Raw genomic sequence first — 8,223 nt, 5'->3', positions numbered from 1 at the left:
GAAAGAATCACAGAAGTAGTGTACTACTACTGAATGAAGGTTTTATACTCAGTAGTATAAAACTAGTTTGTTATCAAAACTAGTAGTATCTGAGCAGGTGATCTGCCACTTAGTAGCTCTAACACTTAAATAAGCACTTCATGGCTCTGTCTTTGTTGTTGCATCTGTAATGTAAGAATGATAATATATACTTATGGATTTGGGGAGGATATTAAATAAGATACACAGAAAAAGGTGATGATTTGGCATATAGGAAGCATTTAATAAATGGTAGCAATAAGGCTGATCTTTTATATTGAACTCCAGTATTAGTAAAGAAAGATTTTGTCTATCCTACAGATGAACACTCACTTTTTAAAAATTGAAGTCCTCTAACATTTGTCTAGGATTCACCTTTTTACACTTCTTTTTATTTATACTCCTAATGCACTGCTTGCCTAGCATAAGGAATTCCAAATATTGCTTCTTCCTAGTTCTTGTGTTGCCCTGCTCCATCTGCCTGATGGATTTCACTTTGCAAATCCAGACTCTAGAGTCCTCATGCCACCTGTCACCACACACTCGATACCAAACTCTGTCTACCTGGTTGGACTCTTTCCAATTATTTGCTGCTGGGCGCCTCCTACACCAGGGAAACCCTTCTTGCCTCCTTTAACCCTCTGTGCTGAGCTATAGAAGATACAACAAGAGCCACTTGGCATATTACCTGTGATCACTCTTAAGTGCTAAGGACAATGATAATATTCTGCTTTTAGCATAAAAAGAAAGACACTTTCCTTGGACATTGGAGACTACTGAACAAATTGTTGTTCCCCTTGTTCTATGAAACAATGACTAAAGCCATTTTCTGAAAATGAGTATTGTTAATCATTGGATCATTAACCTTTACAATGTCAATGCGTTCTCCATATCAAACTCAGTTAAATGACTGCCGGAGGTAACAGTTAAGGGAACATTTCACACAGATGAACATATTAATGCTTTATTTAGTTCTAAATGCACTGTGAAGAATTTAGGTGAGAGCTAATTTATGTTAGGAAAGCAAAATACCTGAAAGAACAATCTCACAGCATGAAAGTGGGGATTTGACAGATAAAATGTAGCCTGCCTTCTAATCTTTCACATTTCTTTCCTCCCTACTTTTCATTGTTATCTCACATTTTGCTTTCTTACTTCCTTTCAATAGAGAAACCAGCTTGCATACAAGTAGAGAAAGCAAGGATCACTGTGTGTGTGTTGTGTGTGTGTACACATGTCTGCACAGGTACCGTGAAGCCCACTTCTGTGAGGGGCATCTCACCATTCTGGATGGAAGCAATTTGTCTCCTCACGGCTGCCACTTGTACAAGGCACCACTTGTGTCCTGGCTCAGAATCACATTTTACACACTTCTTTTCCTTGTTCCAATGCTCCACTGGTTCAGATCACGTTGGAGTTTATGAGTTATAAGTTTAAGAAAGATTTTGTATTATAAGAGCAAGTCATTTCTTGGATTAAGTCCTTACATTTATATTTTCATCAGAAGAATTTGTGAAGTAACTTCTCTAAATTTTAATGTCTTACCAAAAGCATTCAGGTTGAAAATCAATTAATATTAACACTACATGTTTACTTAGCAGTCTGTGGCTAGCTTTCCATCAGTATATGAGCAGCATATTACAAGTCAGTCAAATATATATGCTATACCTGACCTGAACATTGAGAAACACACCTTATAGTAGAAAACCAGACACGTTCACAAAAGGCAACTAGTGAAAATTTTGATAATGTTGAATTAAGACATACTCTGCAGTGTAAGTTAAATCTAGAGTGGAGGGTCTTAACATGTCTGCATGTTAGAGACTTACATGGATTTAACAAGATTATGAGCTTTCCTGTCTCTCAAGAAAGGAAAGTAGAGTAAAAGAGAATGAAGTTATCTTTTACATGGAATAACTTGAATCAGATCTAATTATATAATGGTAAGTCATTTGCACATTCTGTGTTTTAACTAATACAAGTAACAAATTACTATGGCAAGCCTCTAAACTGTTCTTGACACTCTGTATGTCTAATATTTTCACTGATAATCTCTGCTCCAGGACCTAACAAACACAGAGACTTTGAGGACTGGATCATTGAGTGAAGCTTCTGAGATCTAATATTTCAGGATTCAATCATCTAAGCCTTTCACTTTGTGAATACTATCAATCAACTCCAATTTCTCCTGCCACATTCATATCATTGATGTTAAGCTGCTTCTATGCAATGCCAGATCCACCAGGTAGCTTCCTCAAGCAGATGAAAATGTCTGTCAAACCAATCACTCCAAGCTGTGTAGACAAGACAACTTTATGATTCCATTAATATTTCACTCTTCAAAACACTGCGTGGGTGTTATAAGGACAAAGGCATTGATTATGTCTTGGTTTGAATACCTCTCGATGCAAGACTACTTCTAGACATGTTGGTGTGTGGACAATTTGTCTTCAGCTTATATAAATTCATATTTTACAACCTATTGGCCTCCCGTGGGATACCTGGGGCTCCTATTCTAGTTTTCCCCTAAAATATGATTTCAAAATTAATCCTCCTTACAAAAAAAGTCCAAGTTACATTGATCAAAATGCATACTAATACATATATATATATGCACCTGAAAATCCTTAGTATGAATTCTGCCTGATGTATTTCAATAAATGCCGTAATTTTTAATATTATGCCTCAGATAGTAGAGTGGAAGAAGTATCTCATAGGATTGAGGAGTCTGCCTGGTAGCCCTGAAATCATCCGTGCAGACAGTAGCCGATCTCATCTACCTTTAAAACATCCCATGCCAGTAGGTTTATGTGATCTTGTTTATCATTCAGAGCATTTCCTCATTTGAGCCTCTGCAGAGCTCTAAACTGAGGAGTATAAGTAGACCTGTGGAGAAGAAAAACAAAGAAAGGCTTGGAAAAATTATGTGACTTGTCAACGTCTGCATATCTAGCTAGTGACCAAGCTGGTATTGGAATTCAGATGTTGCAGCCTCCAGCCCAGATTTGTCTTAATTATTTCACACTTTTCACATCACTTTGGAAAGGAACTGGAACAAAAACTTGCTCATATAACTATGCCCTTAAGTAAGGTGGTCATATGTCTCAGTTTGCTTGGGACAGTCCAACTTATGTCACTGTCTAGAGAATTATTAATAGCACTCCTTTTCACTCTCACAAGTGTCAGTGTTTGGCTTTTAAAGTACAGAATTGCCTAAAATTTAAGATTTTTTAGAAATTTCACAGAGAGAATGAGGTCTAAGGTTTTTAAAAGAATTCATACCATAATATTTTCATCAAATTTTTACCTACTGAAAAATCTAGCTTTTTATTTATTCCTGCAATCTTTGACCTCAGATTTCCTTACAAATCCTGAGTGTTACACTTACCGTATTGGATTTGGAGTGTACAGCTGTGATAAACTGATATCTGTGCCTGGATTATTCTGTGCCCTGCTTTTGTTTTGGCATTTCAGTCCTGGTATCTTGCCTGCCTGTGTCTCCTGTCTTTGAATCTCTTCTCCTTCCCAGGGTTTGGTTTTCCTTCTTCTATCTCATTACCAATAGCTGGGAACACCCTTTCTCTATTATGAAGCCAGAGAGCATGCTGTTCTATTTTTCTGAATCTTATGACTATTAGGAAAACTTCTAAATCCTCTGAAATGCTCTAACAGTTTCTCTAGATATGCCCTCAATTCTGAAGCTTCATTATTCAGCTTTATGAGAGTAATAGTCCATGAGATTGACCTTCACAATGAGTTTCTACATGCAGTAGCAGAGGGGTTTACATGCCTAAATATTTGTGATCAAAATGCTGCTGGAGCTTTCCAGTTGGACTCTATCAGTCCCTCTGGCAACTAGGAAAGGCAACAATTATTAAAAACCACACCTTGATACCCAGAACTGTGACCTCATCACTACACACTTTTCAACATATTCTTCATGATCTGAAGCTCTACTGCTTGAACCCAAGCTGTACCTCCACTATTAACTAACTCGTTAGTCTTTAATACATTATTGAATCTTGCTATGCCTCAGTTTCCTCATCTGTAAAATGAAGATATTGTAATATCTAAGTCATAGGGTTGTTGTGAGGATTGATGAGTAACAATATGTGAAGCACCAGTGCATTGCTAGTAATACTACAAATATTTCAATCTAGATGGATCAGCTTGGTTAAAAGTAGCTAACATTCTGTGAGTACTGATTGAACACTATATTTGCTTTCAGGTGAAGTTCAGTACATGACCAAGGTTAACGTAGCATGAGCCCTGCTTCTTGAAATAACCATTCTCTCTGCTTTTAGTAGTCACATGTTCTTGCTGCCTGTAGAGAAATAGATATAACTTCAAGAGAAGAGGTCAAAGGAGAAGAAGCTAAATTTGTGTTGTAGGAAAAATGGCTACTACTTGATGCTCCTCTCTCACTGAAGAAACCAGGAACACTGAGTAGGCTTGCATGAGTCTACAGATTAAAATTGGAGGGGGGATTGTCTATTATGAGAAGAACGCACCAAAATCATGAGAATGTGAGGAACCAAGGGGAGAATGATGAGAGGGTTCTGAAAGTTATAAGACACAGCTCAGTAGTAGGTATCAGGAGATAAAATCAAAAGCTAAGCAGTCTCAAAGCTAAAGAAATGATGTCAGGGGAAAATGTGAAGGGAAACTGAAATTATGAGTATGACACTACCGACCTCAATCAGAATATTTGGTACGTTTGTAGGTTGGAGGTAAATCCATCTGTATATGAATAGTTAGGGGTAAAGAAGGAAACTTTTCACCATGAGCAATCTCCCTTATGGAACTGCTGCTCTCTAGTAAGGAGGCCAGTGGAATGGCCATTCTGAGACTGACATCCCCATCGTTGACATATGATACCTTGAAAAATAGATGAGGGATCCACTTAACTGATTCTTTCACCTATATTTGTTCCTTGGCAGTCTTTTGTAGAAATATTGACCTGTAAAAAAGCATACATAGTATGTATTTATATAAAGAAAGTGTGTAAGTTCACTCTGTTAACATATATAAACTAAAGAAAGGCCAAGGTAAAAATCAGATCACGTTGGATGTTGAGTTAATGAGCTATTTATGACTAGAGTTGACCAAGTGCAATACTGAACACTGCATGTTTGTAACAAAAACACGGATAGCTAACAGAAGCCCTTCTGATGGAAATCAATATTGGGTCATACTCCAAAGGTTGAGAGGGACAGAACTCAGCAGAAAGTAGACTATTCCAGGAAAAGGAGGAAGCCATTCTATGCAAGGTGAAAAGTAAGAGATGGGAGAGAGTTGTTTATAGGAAGTAGTAAGTCTGGAGGAGAAGACAAAAATACTTGATTTTGTGTCTGGAAGTGGCACAAGATTTTCACATATCTGAATTAGCTTCACTAAATGAATATCTATGTCAAGTAATAGAAGCACTCAAACTAGTTCAAGTAGAAATAGTAGTGCAGAGACACAGGGAATTCTATGGTACTGAAGTGAAGTAAGTAAAGCCATTTATCATGGGAAATGGATAATCATCAGGTAACTGTTCTGCGTGTGTTTCAAAGCACAAAATTTTTTGAATATTTACTCTGTTGTCCTTTCTGCATGGTTTCCTCTTCTGCACGACTTTCCGCTTCCATATAGCTTTAAGTCTCCATATTTCCCATTCTGGACTTACCTCTAATGATCTTGGAACTTAGCTCCCACATATAATAATTCAATTGTTGAAACTGCTCAAGGTTCCATACCTAAATTTCTTGGGAAGAGGTTTGGTTTGGTTTTGCCCTGAGTATACACTGGTTTCTCCCCAGGTCAGGTGTCACACCATGTCTAAACTACTATGGCCAAAGGATTGATTCATCCTGTATTAATATTCACGGGGTGTGTTGAAAAGAAAATTCCAAAGAAGGGAATGTGAACTGCTTAGGTATACCAACGTAGGTCTTTTAGTTACCAAAGTCAATGACCTATTTTCATTCCTTATTCTTCTGAAATTATTTATAAAGTTTAATATCTTTTAATCTCCTTTTCTACATTGTCCCCCATTTAACTTTCGGTATTCTTTAGCTTTCCTAATGTGTGAATAATGACTGATGCTGGATTAATTTCAAAAACTAAATATTTTAAAAATATTTGTAACAATGTCTTTTCTCAATTTTCTCCTTGACTGTCTGGATATTTATTTTTCTTCTGTCCACTTTAATGTCTATTAAGATATACCTTAAATTTTAACTTCAGATATTTCCCTGGCTCTATCCTGGGCTTTGTTTTCTTGTATCTCAGGCTATTCTAACTCTAGCAAGAGCAGTCACATTCTCAGTTTCAATTGTTACCTCTTTATGGGTGATGTGTTCATCTCTACTCCAACTCCTAACTCTCTTCTAAAATTCAAGCCAACTGCCCACTTATCCACAGTAAAATTCCATCGAACATATTCTGAATGTCTCTCAGACAACCCAACCTTACTAAGTCAAAATCTGCATACATTATTTCCAACTGTTTAGCTTTATTTCTTATTGAATGAGTTAAAAAGACTGAGATCCTGAGTATTTGAACCCTAAAACAGTTTCCCAAAGATGTGGCAGATTCCACTGATGGGTGGTAGAGTGTAACAAACACGTAGATTCTAGAGCCAAAACTTTGTGCTTCTAATCTCAGCTCTTCTTCCACTTACTGAATTCTCTTAGGAAGAACATAACTTTTCAGTTCCTAAGTTTCCTCCTCAGTAAAATATGGATAATTACAGGAACTACTTTATAGAGTTATTATGAGGACTGACCAACATACAAGATATGATCTGCTAAAGTCCCTATTCATATCATGTGCATTCTTTCTAAAGGACTGGTAAATAGGGAAGTTATGTTGAGTCATACATGATTTTTCCATCTGTTTATATTTTTGTATTAGTATTTAACAGCAGCTTAATGAAAAGTGCACTAGCACAGCTAAGCACAGAAAGCTGTACAAGAATTTGAGGCTAAATAAATTCACTCCAATTCTTCCTCTTGGGTCAATGTGGCCATATGCTTTGTCTTGGAAGTTGTTGATTCTCACCAATCTCATTATATTATTCCCTAGTCTTCATAATTCAGTATACTCAACTTTTTCTTCCACCCTCTTTCATCAAACTACATTCAGCTTTTTAAAAATATGAAATCCTATATTTACTATGATATTTCTTTATTACAAATTTAAAATACGTTTTAAGTTGCTCTTAGGTGTTTATCAGGATCTTATAATTTTTGTTAGTACATTGGTTTCAAAGGCCTTAAGTGATCCACTCTATCTGTATTATTTTTTCCATGAACTCATATTTTTGTGCACAAGTTTGAAGAACATGATGATTTTCAGAAATGCAAACACCTGTATGTATAAAGTTTTTAGAACATGACTTGGCCTATAGATACATATTAGGAGATTTCTACTTTGTTCATAGCCAGGATTTGAGCCCCAAAATACAATTTGTCTTAAACACTGGAATGGGCCATATTTTCCCTAAACAGACTCTTTTTCTCTAGACTATCAATAGGAAAATATCCTTCTTGCCCTTTTCTTCTTAGCTTTTTCCTCAAGACCTTAACAATCTAATGGTAAAAGGAAAAGTTAATTTAAGAAAGCATAGAAAGCACTTTCCCTAAGCTTTAGAATAGAGTATACCTGAATCACTCATTCTATGCCTCTTTTAACTAAGGACTCCAGTTCACCCCAATCTAACCCCTAGATGTATACAGTTCTTTTGTCATTTCAGGAATAGAGGGGAGTACCAGTCAACCATAACATCATTGGCATAAATCAGAAGAGAAAAGAAAAGATCATAAAGTATTAGCAAATGCATGTCCCATGCCACCTCTATTTGTGGTACCTTTATTCCTTCTCTTGGAAGCTTCATACCAACAATGTTGTCTTTTAAATCCTTCCCCACTCCCACAGCCATATTAAATTTTCTTTACCCACTTAGGACACAGGAACATAATGGGAAAGAGGAGATTTAAATCCTTGAAATGATTCTCAATGAGGGGTTTGAACACTTTGTTTTTATTAAAAATTCAAAGACTTTACATACAAGCCTTCTGATACATTGTATCTCCCCTGGTGTCTGCATTTAACACAAGCAAGATTCTTCCTGGTATCTTGATGCACTACCTTAGCTGAGAAACACTATCAGAGACTAGCATCCCTAGCCAATGTTTGGTGCAAACCTCCTCCTTCTAC

Source organism: Diceros bicornis, chromosome 12 (genome assembly GCF_020826845.1).
Source record: "Diceros bicornis minor isolate mBicDic1 chromosome 12, mDicBic1.mat.cur, whole genome shotgun sequence".
NCBI classification, from domain to species: domain Eukaryota; kingdom Metazoa; phylum Chordata; class Mammalia; order Perissodactyla; family Rhinocerotidae; genus Diceros; species Diceros bicornis.
The sequence above is the reverse complement of the archived record's forward strand: the minus strand, read 5'-3'. Positions refer to the sequence as shown.